This window comes from Schistocerca gregaria, chromosome 9, assembly GCF_023897955.1.
Source record: "Schistocerca gregaria isolate iqSchGreg1 chromosome 9, iqSchGreg1.2, whole genome shotgun sequence".
Classification (NCBI taxonomy): Eukaryota; Metazoa; Arthropoda; class Insecta; order Orthoptera; family Acrididae; genus Schistocerca; species Schistocerca gregaria.
The window spans coordinates 213,671,773-213,689,483 of record NC_064928.1 but is presented as its reverse complement, the minus strand read 5'-3'; positions in this window follow the sequence as shown (position 1 = coordinate 213,689,483).

Here is a 17,711-nt window from a genome sequence, read left to right as displayed (position 1 = left end):
TGCAGTTACCAAAGGGGCTTAGCACGATCTCAGGTCAAATCAAGCACAGATAATACTACTAAGGAGACACTCAAGATTGAAATCCCCCTTGGCACTTGTGGCAGTGCAAGCCAAACGGCAGTAGCAGCGGCTCTCCAAAAAAAGCCACGGGCAACCGGTAGCCGCCTGTCTTTTTCTCTTAAGAACCTGACTCGACTACAGCAAAAAGGAAGTGCAGTTGTCTGCGAGTCGCTTGCTGTTTATTTAGTAACTAAATATTTCCGCTCATCTATCAAAGGGAGGCATTTTACAGTTTCTGCTAACCAAAAGCTGCTGGTGACCATTTTTCAGGGCCTCACTAATCTCAGCTCACTGTGTCAATGCAGGCATTGTACGGTTCTCAAGCAATGTGTGGCTCACAGCAGGAAAAGACAACCTGGTTGCAGACTACCTGTCTCTTAACGGTGTCGGTTTAAACTCAGTTCGTTGGGCAGAGATAGCGAAAAACAACAGGAGGACCCCCTTTTGCACAGTCTCATACAGGAACAGCGTACTGCGTTGCAGCCCAAGTGTGTGCCAGTCCCAGATGTGCTGGGCGGTATTTGTAGTGACGAGAAGCAGCAACCCCACATACTGGAACAATACCATCTGGAAGTTTTCGACACGCTGCACGCCTTGGCATACCCAAGAGTCAGAGTGTCAGCCAAGTTAGTCTCTACTTAAGTCATGTGGCCGAGAGTGCACAAAGACTGTCGCATATGGGCACTTACATTCCTGTAATAAGATAGGAAGGCTTGCCCTTGCACCAGTTGCACACTTCGCGACGTTGTCCACCAGACATCATACCCTACCTGACAACGTTATTTACTAATGATCACAGATCATTTGACCTGGTGGCCAGAGGTCGTCGCAATACAAGATCTACCAGCTGAATTGGTCGCGAAAGCGTTGCTGCACACTTGATTCTCCATGTTTGGCATAGCGCAAGACATGACCACAGATCACGGGAAAGAATTTAAAGGAAAACTTTTCAATGAACTTCTCCTGCTATGCAGCTGCGACCAACTCTGCATTACAGACCACGATCCAATGTGGAATGGAATACTATAGCGAGTCCACTGTACACGCCAAAACTGTCCTAATGTGCAGTTCATCATCACGATTAAAATCACTGCCACTTGTTCTACTCAGCTTGAGAACGGCAGTGAAGGAAGACATCCAGTGCTCACCAGGTCAACAGCGAGCAACCGAGGGTTCCGGGGGAACTGATCTTGCCAATATCCTGCAACTGGTCATTCTGGGGCCATGTACCCTGTTTTCAGAGCAACTCAATCTCAGAGGTCCATTATTCAGCATACTGCTCCTGTCAAGCATAGAAACTGGTGGGCGCTTGTACATAAAGACTTAGCAAAAACGACCTATATGAGGCTCAGGGATAGTACCTTGCACCCCCCCCCTCCCCCCATTTTGCCACACTGAATAATCACACATGGGAGCCACACTTTCAAGATTTATAAAGGTGGCAAAAATGAGACTATCAATAGAGTGATCCAAGCCTTCACGTACTGATGAGGGTGTGTCCCCCTCGCATAGCATACCACAACATTCCACTCCAACGGGGGTGGTAAGGGGGGGTAGAGGCTTTAGCACCAGCAACCAAAGTGTGTATTTTGTACCAGGAGCAGTCTCCACCTGCACCAGTGTTATTCTCGACGATTGGCAGACAGTTTAAGTGCAAGTGCCCTCAATACTGACACCACCTGGTTTCAAAGCGTGAAAGGGCTGATGTGGCGACACCACAATAAGTGAACAAAACTATGAAAGGTGATAATAGTTACTGTCGTTATTTACTATGGAGGTAAAAAGAGAAAGGAGATGGCACTATAGACTTACGCTGTACGTGGTATCTGAAGCCAGAATGGGTGGGGTTATGTCAGCATCTTAAATAGCCCAAAAAATCAGCAGACTACTGTTTACAATTAGAAATAGAATCCATCATAAAGTCCTTGCAATCAAAGCAATCGAGTGGTTATGATAACATATCAACAACGTAATAAAAGAGTATTCATGTGAGCTTAGTTATATCTAATTTGTGTAATCAATCACTTATCACGGGAACATTCCCGGACTGGCTTAAATATGCTGAAGTTATACCTCTCCACAAGAAAGGGGAGAAAGAAATGCTGTCAAATTACCGACCAATCTCACTTTTGCAAGCTGTTTCAAAAATCTTTGAAAAGGTTATGTTCAAGCGTCTACTTAAGCACCTTAGTGAAAATAACATACTGCCAAAGTCACAGTTTGGGTTTCTTAAAGGTTCTGACATTGAGAAGGCACCATATACAATCATTAACCTGGCGCCAGGGAGGTAGGGTGCCCTTCCCTATTCCTCCACTGGAGTAATTCCTGTCTGGCGTGTCCAAGTCGCGGGGGTGGGCATCCTACACTTCAGTAGGCCGGAGTGCTAGGATGGCTGAGTTCAGGCAGGGACCCAATCCCGTGGGGTATAACACGGAACCCATGCCCAGGGTTACGAGTGAAGACCTTAATGGCAGCGACGGCGGAGAAGGAAGACTTTGGAACGGTGTAGCTGGCAGATGAGGCAACCCTCCTTTCTGGGGATTAAATGAGAAGGAAACCACTGCCTTGTGGTGGAGGATAAACTCCAAAGGCTAAGGGAGACCACCCCAACAGAAAATCCTTCCTTGCGTTAGGCCTAGCAAGCCAGTAGGAAAGTCTTCATATATTGCTTTCAAAACACAGACGAGCCTCGGAACGAACTACTCAGGATTTGAACCCTCTGCTTCTTCAAGTACTGGTGCAAATGATGGGAGACCTGATGATATTCATCAGTACAAGGAGATGAAACCAACTGGACTAAAAAATAAACTAAATATTGGCACCCTTAATATTTTAACCCTCAATGGAAAAATGGAAGAAATGACAGATGTACTAACAGAGAGGAAGTTAGATATATTGGGATTAAGCGAAACAAAATGGAAGGGAAAAGGTGAGACAAATTTGAGAGGAGGAGGAAAACTGTACTGGAGTGGGAATAACAGGCCTGGAAGAAATGGTGTGGCAGTGATTGTGAATAAGAATGTACAAAGCTGTATTGAAAATGTGAGATATATATCAGACAGGATCATAATCTTCTTCCAAAAAGAAACACTAAAAGTAATCCAGATTTATGCACCTCAAGTGGGATGTAGCGAAGAAGAGAAGATGGACTTTGAAAATGTGTTAGAAAACCATATAGAGAGTGCTAATATAGTGATGGGAGATTTTAATGCACAAGTAGGCAAAGACAGAAAGGGATTTGAGCAAGTATTGGGATATTTTGGATATGGAGGCAGAAATGAAGAAGGGGGAAAGACTCCTGGATTTGTGCCAGAGGAAGTATCAGTGGACATGATAAGAGCAGCAGGTCCAGTGGGAATGCAGTGGCTGTATAGAGTACTATCAAGTGTGTGGAGAAATAGTAAAATACATGACGACTGGAGAATAGGAGACATTGTTCCCATCTTCAAGAAAGGCAATAAAAGACTTTGTAAAAACTACAGAGGAATAACCCTCATGAGTCATACAGCCAAGATTTTTGAAAGAATTTTACTAAATCGGATAAGTGAAAAGATAGAAAAGGAGCTGAGTGAAGAACAGCATGGGTTTAGGAAAGGAAGGAGCACGATCGACCTGATATTTTCTATCCGTCAACTGATGGAAAAAAGTTGGGAGTATAACAAAAGGGTGATAATGGTTTTTATAGACATAGAAAAGGCATATGACTCAGTTGACAGGGAAAGACTCTGGGAAGAACTGAAAAAGATAGATGTAGAAGGTGGATACATTAATGTTATAAAGGCAATGTACAGAGGCCACAATTGTTGAATTAGAACACCATTGGGAAACTCTGAATACTTCGAAATAAGACAAGGACTTAAGCAAGGAAGTATTCTATCTCCTGCGCTTTTTAATGTTGTGATGGAGGGAATGAATAGGGTAGTTAAAGATATAGTAAAAGAAAAAGACAAAAAGATGATTTTTGCAGATGATATGGTAATATGGGGTGATAAAGAGGTAGATGTACAGTTACAGCTTGATGCGTGGAAGGAAATAATGAAAAGGTATGGATTAAAAATAAATAAAGATAAGAGTGAAGTAATGGTATTTGGAAGAGAGAAAGGAATCAATGGAAATATTACCTTGAATGGAGAACCCCTTAAAGTGGTAGAAAGTTTCACTTATTTAGGGAGTGAAATATCTAGGGATGGAAGAATAACTAACGAAATTAATAGGAAGTTACAGAAGGGAGGCAATTTCTACCAAATAATAAAACATCTGATTTGGAATAATGAGGTTTCAGAAAGAGCAAAACTCCTGATGTATAAGAATTATTACATCCCTATTGTCACCTATGGTGGAGAAACATGGACAGTGACAGAAAGGGACTGGAGCAGATTGCAAGCAGGGGAAATGAAATTTCTCAGAGCAGTTAAGGGAAAAACAAGAATGGACAGAGTAAGGAATGTAGACATTAGAAAGGACCTCAAACAAGAAAGTATGAGAGAAGAAATTGAAAGAAAGAGATTAAGATGGTATGGGCATGTTAAGAGGATGCATGGGCAGTGACTCCCCAAAGTTATGGAAGAACTAAAGATGGATGAGACGAGACCTAGAGGGCACCCAAGAACACGGTGGAAAATGGGAGTGAGAATATCTGTTGAAAGGAGAGGTGTGACCTGACAGCAAGTGGAGGAAGAAAAGTTGTGAGAGGAGCGAGCCAAATGGAGAGGACTCGTCAGCACCCAGACCCAGCAGTAGCTGGAGTGGGATTCGGATATAGATATTTACACTTACAGTAAAAATGTCTTTAATTCATTAAACAACAAATCAGAGGCAACTGGCATATTCTGTGATCTGTCAGAGGCTTTTGACAATGTGAATCACAGCATTATTTTAAGTAAATTAAAATATTATGACATCACTGATACTGCTGCAAAGTGGTTTCAGTCATATCTTACTAATAGAAAACAAAGGGTGTCATTATGTAACACTTCAGCAGTAGGCAATCAGACATCATCTGACTGGGAAGAAATTACATATAGTGTTCCCCAAGATTCCATACTAAGTCCACTACTTTTTCTTGTGTATATTAATCACCTGTAATAAATAGTAAATCAAATATAAATTTCGAAAGGGTAGCTAATCAAATTTTTACTGACAATAATATGTGATTCATAGCCAATTCACTGTCATTAAACTTTGAAAACATCCACTATATGCACTTCAGAACTTCCAAGGGATTTCCTTCTAGTGTCAGTGTCAGTGTCGTCCTAACTGCCGTCTGCTTCACGTCTGCTGTGCAGCGAGCTACGTTAATTTAAGTATTGACTGTATTTTTCTTACTTGTCACTTCTTCTTCCGTGTGTTTTTGCTTTTAGGACACTTTAATTGTCGAGTGCTACTAATAGTGTTCCATAGATTTCGTATTTGTTTTGAATACAGTCAGAGACAGTCCCTTTAGTCAACCATAGTGCCAGTAGTGCTAGTGTTTGTTTTGAATACAGTCCAGAGACAGGTAGTGCTATTTTCATTGTTTTATACAAGAAGTAGCTAGCAGTCACAGTTTAGTCAATAATCAGCCGCCTTTAGTGAATTAGCAGTCTAGCTAAAAGTTGATTAAGTCTCTTCAGTTAATTGATTCCTTAGGATGGATAGGATGTGTGACTGCTGTGTACAGACGCAGGAGGAGCTGGCCGCTGTTCGCGAACAGCTGAGCGTGTTGATGGCCGCGGTCAGCCGTCTTCAGGCTGCTGCCTCGGAGTGTAGCGGCAGTGGGGAGTCTGGTGCGTCGCATGGTACACCCCAAGTGTTACTTGCGTCACCCACTGTCCCTGCTGTCGAGACATATTCGCCGGTACCGGGCGCGGTTGAGCCACCCTCTCCCCAAGGGGAGTGGTGGGTTCAGCGGCGTTCGCGGCGCACGAGGCCGAGAGTAAATGTGGAGGCTGGACGTGTGGCATCGCCCGCTCTGCCTGTGAGTGGACATGTGGCTGCTCCTTCAGCAAGGTCCGAGCACGCACACGGGGGGAGAGATTTATTAGATATTGGGAGCTCCAACGTTAGGCGGGTGATTGAGCCTCTTAGGGAAATAGCGGAAAGGTCAGGAAAGAAGGCCAGTGTTCACTCTGTCTGCTTGCCGGGGGGTCTCATCCGAGATATGGAGGAGGCCCTACCGGGCGATAGAGAGCACAGGGTGCACCCGACTGCAAATTGTTGCTCGTGTCGGCACCAATGACTCCTGTTGTCTGGTTTCAGAGGTCATCCTCAGTTCGTACAGGCGGTTGGCGGAATTGGTGGAGGCGGAAAGCCTCGCTCGCAGGGTGGCATCAGAGCTAACTATTTGTAGTATCGTTCCCAGAACCGATCGCGGTCCTCTGGTTTGGAGCCGAGTGGAAGGCTTAAACCAGATGCTCAGACGATTCTGCGGATATCTGGGGTGCAAATTTCTCGACCTCCGCTATCGGGTGGAGAAATGTAGGGTCCCCCTGAATAGGTCAGGCGTGCACTACACGCCGGAAGCGGCTACGAGGGTAGTGGAGTACATGTGGAGTGCACATGGGGGTTTTTTAGGTTAGAGAATTCCCTCCCTAGGCCCGACAAGATGCCTCCTGAGACGCGGCAAGGTAGGAGTAGGCAAATGCAACAGGGAATAACAATATTAATGTGCTAATAGTAAACTGCAGGAGCGTCTATAGAAAGGTCCCAGAACTGCTTTCATTAATAAACGGTCACAACGCCCATATAGTACTAGGGACAGAAAGTTGGCTGAAAACAGACGTAAACAGTAATGAAATCCTAAACTCAGATTGGAATGTATACCGCAGAGACAGGCTGGACAGTGAAGGGGGAGGCGTGTTTATAGCGATAAGAAGTGCAATAATATTGAAGGAAATTGACGGAGATCCGAACTGTGAAATGATTTGGGTGAAGGCCACGGTTAAAGCAGGTTCAGACATGGTAATTGGATGTCTCTGTAGGCCCCCTGGCTCAGCAGCTGTTGTGGCTCAGCACCTGAAGAACAATTTGGAAAATATTTCAAGTAATTTCCCCACCATGTTATAGTTCTGGGTGGAGATTTTAATTTGCCGGATATAAACTGGGAGACACAAACATTCATAACGGATGGCAGGGACAAAGAATCCAGTGAAATATTTTTAAGTGCTTTATCTGAAAACTACCTTGAGCAGTTAAACAGAGAACCGACTTGTGGCAATAACATATTAGACCTTCTGGTGACAAACAGACCCGAACTATTTGAATCAGTTAATGCAGAACAGGGAATCAGCGATCATAAAGCGGTTACTGCATCGATGATTTCAGCCGTAAACAGAAATATTAAAAAAGGTAGGAAGATTTTTCTGTTTAGCAAAAGTGACAAAAAGCAGATTACAAAGTACCTGATGGCTCAACATAAAACTTTGTCTGAAGTACAGATAGTGTTGAGGATCAGTGGACAAAGTTCAAAACCATTGTACAATATGCGTTAGATGAGTATGTGCCAAGCAAGATCGTAAGAGATGGAAAAGAGCCACCGTGGTACAACAACCGAGTTAGAAAACTGCTGTGGAAGCAAAGGGAACTTCACAGCAAACATAAACATAGCCAAAGCCTTGCAGACAAACAAAAATTACGCGGAGCGAAATGTAGTGTGAGGAGGGCTATGCGAGAGGCGTTCAATGGATTCAAAAGTAAAGTTCTATGTACTGACTTGGCAGAAAATCCTAAGAAATTTTGGTCCTATGTCAAAGTGGTAGGTGGATCAAAACAAAATGTCCAGACACTCTGTGACCAAAATGGTACTGAAACAGAGGATGACAGACTAAAGGCCGAAATACTAAATATCTTCTTCCAAAGCTGTTTCACAGAGGAAGACTGCACTGTACTTCCTTCTCTAGATTGTCGCACAGTTGACAAAATGATAGATATCGAAACAGATGACAGAGGGATAGAGAAACAATTAAAATCGCTCCAAAGTGGAAAGGCCGCTGGTCCTGATGGGATACCAGTTCGATTTTACACAGAGTACGCGAAGGAACTTGCTCCCCTTCTTGCAGCGGTGTACCGTAGGTCTCTAGAAGAGCGAAGCATTCCAAAGGATTGAAAAAGGGCACAGGTCATCCCCGTTTTCAAGAAGGGACGTCGAACAGATGTGCAGAACTATAGACCTATATCTCTAACGTCAATCAGTTGTAGAATTTTGGAACAACACGTATTATGTTCGAGTATAATGACTTTTCTGGAGACTAGAAATCTACTCTGTAGGAATCGGCATGGGTTTCGAAAAGGACGATTGTGTTAAACCCAGCTCGCGCTATTCGTCCACGAGACTCAGAGGGCAGGTGGATGCCGTGTTTCTTGATTTCCACAAGGCGTCCGATAAAGTTCCCCAGAGTCGTTTAATGAAAAAAGTAAGAGCATATGGATTATCAGACCAATTGTGTGATTGTATTGAAGAGTTCCTAGATAACAGAAAGCAGCATGTCATTCTCAATGGAGAGAAGTCTTCCGAAGTAAGAGTGATTTCAGGCGTGCCGCAGGGGAGTGTCATAGGACCGTTGCTATTCACAATATACATAAATGACCTGGTGGATGACATCGGAAGTTCACTGAGGCTTTTTGCAGATGATGCTGTGGTGCATCGAGAGGTTGCAACAATGGAAAATTGTACTGAAATGCAGGAGGATCTGCAGCGAATTGACGCATGGTGCACGGAATGGCAATTGAATCTCAATGTAGACAAGTGTAATGAGCTTCGAATACATAGAAAGATAGATCCCTTATCATTTAGCTACAAAATAGCAGGTCAGCACTGGAAGCAGTTAATTCCATAAATTATCTGGGAGTACGTATTAGGAGTGATTTAAAATGGAATGATCATATACAGTTGATCGTCGGTACAGCAGATGCCAGACTGAGATTCATTGGAAGAATCCTAAGGAAATGCAATCCGAAAACAAAGGAAGTAGGTTACAGTACGCTTGTTCGCCCACTGCTTGAATACTGCTCACCAGTGTGGGATCCGCACCAGATAGGGTTGATAGAAGAGATAGAGAAGATCCAACAGAGAGCAGCGCACTTCATTACAGGATCATTTAGTAATCGTGAAAGCATTACGGAGATGATAGATAAACTCCAGTGGAAGACTCTGCAGGAGAGACGCTCAGTAGCTCGGTACGGGCTTTTGTTAAAGTTTCGAGAACATACCTTCACCGAGGAGTCAAGCAGTCTATTGTTCCCTCCTACGTATATCTCGCGAAGAGAACATGAGGATAAAATCAGTGAGATTAGAGCCCACACAGAAGCATACCGACAATCCTCCTTTCCACGAACAATACGAGACTGGAATAGAAGGGAGAACCGATAGAGGTACTCAGGGTACCCTCCGCCACACACCATCAGGTGGCTTGCGGAGTATGGATGTAGATGTAGTGTCTGTATAAAATATGACGACATGGAAATAGGAAAAGTTGAGAGTGTAAAATTCTTGGGATTACAACCTGATAATAAATTCAGTTGGGAGCGACATAATAACGAACTGCTAAAGCGCCTAAAGACGTCTGTGTTTGCAATGGGAATGATGTCAGACATAGGAGGTATAAATATAAAAAAACTGGCATATTTTGCTTATTTTCACTCCATTATGTCATATGGTATCACATTTTGGGGTAACTCCACAAAACGAAAAAAAATGTTTTGAGTACAGAAGTGTATAATAAGAGTAATAAGTAGTGTAAATCCAAGAACATCATGTCGAAACCTGTTCAAAGAACTGAGCATACTAAGTACAGCTTCTCAGTATATTTATTCCTTGATGAAGTTTGTTGTAAATAATAACAACTCTTTTTCCAACTAACTGCTTAGTACACAGTTTCAATACTAGGAATAAGAACAATATACATAAAGATTTAAAATCACTTAGTCTTGCCCAGAAAGGAGTCAAGTATTCAGCAACACATATTTTCAATAAGTTATCAGCAACCATTAAGAGTTTAGTTTCAGACAAGGCACAATTTAAACATAATTTAAAAGAATTGTTGGTGGCCAACTCCTGTTCCATCCATGAATTTCTCAGCAAGTGCAGTAGATCATTTTAATGAAAATTTATTATACTTTAATTTTTGACAATACTTGGTTGTAACTGGCAAGTAAGTACCTACTGTGTGGACGATGGATGTATGGAAAGCAGATGTAAGTCTTAAGTCTGTAAATAGTGGAAGTTTAATTTTAAATCTTGTACATAATTTGACTGTTCTTAACTGAGGATCATTGGAATGAATAATTTACTTTAATTTTTGACAATACTTGGTTGTAATAGCCAAGTAACTAGCTACTGTGTGAATGATGGATTTAATGAAAGCAGATGTAAGTATTAAACCTGTAAATATTAGAAGTTTAATTTTAATTAATGTACATAATTTTACTGTTTATTGACTGAGGATCATTAAAATTAATGAAACTCGAGTTTTTCTAATTACATTTTTGTAATGTGTTTATCTGACATGTTCCACGTCCAGGAGGATCCCCTCTTTTGTGGGTCTATGGAATGAATAATTAATCTAATCTAATTTAATTGCTTCTTGTTCATTATTTCTGTCATGTGCACCCAACAGCTCTTTAATACTAAAAGTTACAGTACTTTCATGGCTAACGTAGTGTCAGGAAGGCAATTTCGAACTTTTCTGTCCTTGAATGAGGATTTTCTCTAGCAATAAGAAACATTTGGTCTTGTTAATGTAACTTGTTTTTTCTTCATGTATTTCGAATAAACAAGAAGAGAAGGTTATGATGTAAAAAGAATGTTGTCAGAATAATTCCACTTTCACTGTATTTACAATGATAGCAAATGAAGCTGGAACTCCGAAACAAGTGCTTGTTTGGTTACTGGTACTAATTCTTGTTCATTATATTTTCAGCTTACAGCACGTGCGATTTTTTTTTAATGTTAACCTTTGCACTTGTCTGCTTCCACAGTCCTTTGATGTCAAATTTCGCCAATTTGTCCTAAACGATAACGTCCCACATTGATTTCTGCGATTATTTCAAGCAGTGTTGCTTGTGTGTTAGCACTGACAATTCTGCTGCTCTCTGCCATTAATTGAAGGCCGTCGGCCACTGCGGTGTTCTTGGTAACAGGTAATGCCTGAAATTTCGTTATCTCAGCACACTCTTGCCACTGTAGACCTGGGAATCTTGAATTCTATAACGATTTCTGAAATGGAATGTTCCAAGCGTCTAGCTCCAACTTCCATTTCGATTGAAAGTCTGTTAATTCCCGTTGAGCGGCCGTAATCACGTCGGACGCCTCTTCAAGTGAATCACCTCACTACAAATGACAGCTCTGCCATTGCACTGACCTTTTGTTACCTTGAGCATGTGATACTACTGCCATCTGTACACATGCACATTGCTCTCCCACGACTTTTTTTCGTCTCATTGTAGTGGAGGTTGCAATTCGTCCTAAGACGGTAATTTTGTGGATCACATCTGTCGCCCACTCTGCAGACAGGTGTGATCTGTGCTTTCTTTTGAACTACTGGGGTTGGTTTCCTGTTCGAGGGATCTGTGGTTAAATAATGGGCTAACTCAGCCTACAGAATCTGATAGGGTTTCCCTCGTGGCACGAAGATTTTGTTCAGTTTTAGTGGTTTCAGGTGTTTCTCAACACCCCAACTTTCAGTAGTGCAAGCATTTAATTGGTTCACTACTCCTGACTTTTCCTTTGTAAAGGAACGTTTGAAAATGCGAGGTGTGAGTGAAAATAAACGAGACTGATTTTTTATCAAAGTTTTTATTTTTCTCAAATAACAATATTGTCCCCTCCAAAGTAGTTCCCTTGGGCAGCTGTAGCCCGGTGGAGCCATCGTTCCCAGTCTTGGTAGCAACGCTGAAAGACTACAACTGAGAGGGTGTTTAGCATGTATGTCACATTCTTTTGAATGTTCTCCAGAGTGCCAAAATGACATACCTTAAAGGCACTTTTCAGTTTCGGGGAAAAAGTCACAGCACCTATCGGAAGTAAAATTATGAGGATGGGTTGTAAGTCATGTTTGGGGAGCTCAGTGTGTAGAGCACTTGCATGTGAAAGGCAAAGGTCCCGAGTTCGAGTCTCGGTCGGGCACACAGTTTTAATCTGCCAGGAAGTTTCCTATCAGTGCACACTCTGCTGCAGAGTGAAAATCTCATTCTGGAAACATGCCCCAGGCTGTGGCTAAGCTATGTCTCCGCAGTATCCTTTCTTTCAGGAGTGCTAGTTCAGCAAGGTTCGCAGGAGAGCTTCTGTAAAGTTTGGAAGGTAGGAGACGAGATACTGGCAGAAGTAAAGCTGTGAGGGCCGGGTGTGAGTCGTGCTTGGGTAGTTCAGATGGTAGAGCACTTGCCAGTGAAAGGCCAAGGTCTCGAGTTCGAGTCTCGGTCGGGCACACAGTTTTAATCTGCCAGGAAGTTTCATATCAGCGCACACTCCGCTGCGAGTGAATATCTCATTCCAGTTTCTAAAGTGTTTCGGGAATTGGAAAAAGCACTGGCATGAGCGTATAGCACATAATGGGAAATATTTTGTAGAGGATAACATTGTTGTAGATTAACAAGTAAAGTTCTTACCAAAAAAATAAAAATTAATATGTGAATGCGACTCGTGTGTCAAGCTTTTTACATAGAAGTCCAGAATCGGTATACATATTTCGAAAGGAATTTCAGCAGTGTTTAGAATAGCTATTGCATGCATGTTTTAAGCAATATGTCTTAGAATCATGTGAATAGTAACCTAGATAGAGTTTTAGTGACAGAATACATTCAAATGCTGCTGTTCTATAAGCATCAAAGGTTTTATGTGATTGAATTACGTTCTACTAGAGAAAAGCTAATTGATTTTACCATGAAGTTCTCAAGTTATTCCTGATTTTGTACAACTAGTGATAAAGATGTTTATTGCTTTGGACTACATTTGTATTTATCTTCGAAAACTGTTTAACGCTACTTCTACTATGTAGTACATTTCTACCAAAAGAAACTTCATAGTGTATGAACAGAGTCAGGCTAGTTTTCCTTCGCGGCGATTCCAGTAAACCATGCGTCCTACTGTGGCGAGGCTGACGTTTGCATAAGCTGCAGCCCTTTGATTGGGACTGGAAATATTAGCTAACAGTTCTTTTTGTGTCGCCTCCTTAACGCACGCTGTGTTAACGTTAGAAACGATCGAACGCTCGTTACTCCGCAAATACCTCCTCTTCTTCGTATTCTGCACATTTACTTTATCCATCACTTCCAGATATTTAAGTATATCAGTGAGACACAAAGTCAACTGACTAACACTGGCAACTAAGATCCCACGAACAGAAACCACGTATATCCCTGCACGCCGATCTACATAGCTAGACAGGTAACCGGCAACTGATTTTGGGTGGCCCTGTAGGCCGGTGGCAGGGTTCTTCCGCGAAAGGCCACTTCCTCCACCAAAAGCGTTACTCGCTCTTGAGTTTACAGACGGACTTTGGTTGGAGCTGAATGCATGGGACATTCAATTTCGGAAATCGTTAGGGAATTCAAGATTCTGAGATTCACAGCGCCAAGAGTCTTCCGAGAATACCAAATTTCCGGCGTTACCCCTCACCGTGGAAACGCAGTGGCCGACGGCCTTAATTTAACGACCGAAAGCAGCAACGTCAATGCTAACGAACGAGCAACAAGGTGTGAAATAATCGCAGAAATTAATGCGAGATGTACGACAAACGTAAGGCTCGTGCAGCGAAATTTGTCATTAATGGGATCTGGAGGCAGATGTCCAGTGCGAGTGTCTTTGCTAACAGCATGACATCAACATCTGCAAGGTCTGTCGTGGGCTCGTGATCTTATTGGTTGGATCCTAGACAACTGGAAAACCGTGGCCTGGTTAGATGGGTCCAGATTTCAGTTGGTAAGAGTTGGTAGGACCAAGCCACAATTGTGTGCAGTTGGTTTGAGGAACATTCTGAGCGAATGATCTGGCCACCCAGATCGCCCGACTTGAATCCCATCAAACATTTATATGAAATAATCGAGAGGTCAGTTCATGGACAAAATCCTGCACTGGCAACACTTCCGCGACTATGGCCGTCTAAGAGGCAGCATTGCGCAATATTTCAGCAAGACACTTCCGCCGACTTGTTGAGTCCATGCAACATCGAGTTGCTCCACTAAGCTGTGCAAAAGGAGTCTGACACGCTATGAAGAGGTATCTCATGACCTTTGTCACCTTAATGGCACCCTCTGCAATTTTTAACCCCCACATTTCCCTCTAATACTGCAATGGCATGTCTTTTATGCCTCTTGACGTGACCCATCAACTGATCCTTTCGTTTAGTCATCTTGGGTGATAACCGTTTTCCTCCATTTCATTACAGTGCCACCTCATAAGTTATTCGACCTACCCATCTAATTTTCGGATGTCTTCTGCACCACCACATTACAAAAGCTCTCGCTGTCTTCTTATATGGACCTTTCATCATCGATGTTTCAATTCTCTGCAATGCTACTCTTCAGCTTGTTTTCGCGAGTCTGCATTTCATTACATCTCTGCTTCGGCAATCATCAGTTATTTTGCTGCCCAAATACAAAATTCATCTACTACGTTCAGTACAAAGGAGGGTATAAGATGAAAATCAATGAAAGCAAAACAAGGATAATGGAATTCAGTCGAATTAAGTCAGTTGACGCCGAGTGATTTACATTAAGAAGCCGCATACTGAAGGTAGCAGATTATTTTTGTTATTTGGTCATCAAAATAACTGACGGTGGCTGAAGAACAGAGGATATAAAATGTAGACTATCAATGGCAAAAAAAATGTGTTTGTTTTTTGTTTATGAAGAGTAATTTGTTAACATTGAATGTAGACACAAGAGTAGGGCAGTCTTTCTGAAAGTTCACTGGTGTCCAAAATTAAAGCAACAAACCGCTATTTCCCTCCCTTGTGTCTAATTCACGAGATAATCATACAAACTCTCAGTGGATGTCCATACGGCTGTTCTACGCGGAAGACACTATTCCAGTGAATGGACAACCATGCCAATTATGACGGCAGGGCACGTATCAAGCAGACTGATGATTGCCAAGTAGTCCCACATTCAAAAACGCTGTATACAGAGTCACAGACAGTGCAGTATGGCACAGAGAAGACACCTACCATACTTTGTGTGGAAGAGGGCTATAAGAAGAATGGAAGCAGAAAAGTCGCAAACAGATGTGGCCTGGTGGTGTAATGTGAATCGTTCATTTGTTTCCCGGATGTGGCTACAATTTCTAGAGACCAAAACTGTATCCCGAAGACAAGGGCGGGGCCGACCACATGTGACATCAGAAAGAGAGGAGTCTTAGATGACTGTAAGGGCACAATGGTATCGCGTTATTACTGCACGGCAACTGGTATCTGAACTCACAGCATCCACTGGATGTGTTATATCGAGGCAGACGGTGCACAGAAGGCTTCAGTAGAGTGGCCTTTTTTGTCCGGCACCTGCTGTATGTGTACCTCTGATGCGTCTTCACAGAAGGGGAGGTCTAGAGGACTGTCGAACAGGAGTCTAATGGGCTTTTCTCAGATGAGTCCCAATTTGCCAGACTCCACCCCGAAGAAAACAGTAGGTATCGGCACTGTAATTGCTTTCTTGGCTGCGATATTAGCTTTCTCATTTTCTCAATTTCTGTGATATCGTGGCACCGGCAGAACGCTCCTCATTTCCCTAGATTTTGACATGTCTGGGCACTGAGCACAATGCTACTTGCTTTCCCAGGCTGTGAAACTGCTTCCAGGAGTTCCCAATCATCTGCAGCATTTTTTCTGCTGGGTACAATGGTGTCTCTCACTACAAGTTCAGAAAGATTAAAAAACACATCTCCGAAGGCCAAAATGAACACATACAGATTTTTCAAAAATTTATATTATTTTCCCACTTATCCGGCCCCTTGACAGCTAGCTGCAACTACTCTGTGTTCACTGGGATGTTGGATGAAGGGCAGAAATTGCCTGGAAAGTGCTGACTGAATCTGAGTAGATGAGAAAATCATTCCCTCTCATTCCTGACCTTCTCCAGTGCCTTCACGATTGCATATATTTCCAGGGACGACCACCAAGTAGTCGAGAGAACCCCTCTGCTTAGACTATTCAGTGTATATGGAATTAAATCATGTTGTTTGTTTAAAATATCGCTAAAAAGGATTTAAAAATGATAGTGCGTTCTTTTTTTAAAAAATTAGTACATTCTAAAAGAACTCTGAGCCTTTTAAGAAGCCAAGGCAGTGATTTACTCCAACACTAATGGAAACAATATAATCAGTTCTACACATTTCGGAATACTACACCAATGATACGTACAGTACATGGTGAGGAAATAATAAAAAGAGTGGAAACTTAAATGTCCACACAGATCAGAATTTAAACTGGAAAAAGCATATTTCGGAATTTCTAAGTCAACTTAGTTCAGCCACATTTCTAGATAGTATCACTGTAAATCTTGTGGGGAGACAAATCAGTAAGCTGATGCATTTTTGCACATTTTCATTCAATAATGTCATATATTTAACTTTAAGAGAAAGTGTCTTCATTATGCAAAAGTGTGCTGTAAAAATAATATGTGGTGCTCACCCACAATCATCTTTTAGACATCTGTAGAATGAGTTAGGCACTTTGACCATTGTTTTACACTATGTTTATTCCCTAATGGAGGTGGTTGTAAATAATCCGTGACAGTTCAAAAGGAACTATTATGAACATAATTACAATACCAGAAGGAAAAATGACATTCATTACTTCAATTAAGGTTGTCTCTAGTACCAAAAGGAGTGAGCAATGCTGCAACAAAAATTTTTGACCGCTTACCCAGTGATATGTCTTCACAGACAGCAAAGCAAAATTTGAAAACAAACTAAGAAAGTTTGTCCTTGACAACTTCTTCTATTCCACAGAAGAATTTCTATTTCTGTAATGTATTCTCCCCCCCCCCCCCCCCCCTCCTCCCTCCTATCCCTTGGAAAGGGAGAAACATTCACTCAGAAAGTAAGCACAAATTACTTTGTGTTGTGGATGTAAAATGACTCCTTTCACATCATTATGATCTATTGCGCAGAACGATCCATGGAACATGCAACTAACTAACTAAACATTAATATTTGCCACACCAATTCGCGAGTTCCAATGAACCTTGTTGCTTGAATATAATCACTAAAAAGTTGCTCCCCAGATGGTCAAGAAATGAATAGTGTACAAAGGGCTGCGGTAGGGCAGGGATTTTATATGCTTGCTGTGCCATGAGGAGTTGACACCTGATATTAAGTGGTGGTTCCCCAGCCTCAGCACATATGTTCAAGGCCGCATTTAGACAACTTAAGAGCCAGGCATCTGATAAATTTTGTGTGGGCAGCCTCAACACAAGTACCGGGGAGAGGGCTAATCATAAACACCCCTCTGACCAGCCCAATTCCCTCACAATGAGACATGCTGAGGACCTTCGAGTCGACGGCCTGGTAGAACCGTATGCTGTTCAACTACAACTGAGGCAGGATCATACAAAGGCTGTATAAAACTGGAGTGGACATTATCTCTCTATTCCTTGTCAGGTGACTTATACATTTCAAAATACAGAGTGCATTGAGACATCATGTTTTCAGACCCCTCTCAGGTGCGGCAACAAATTTAGTT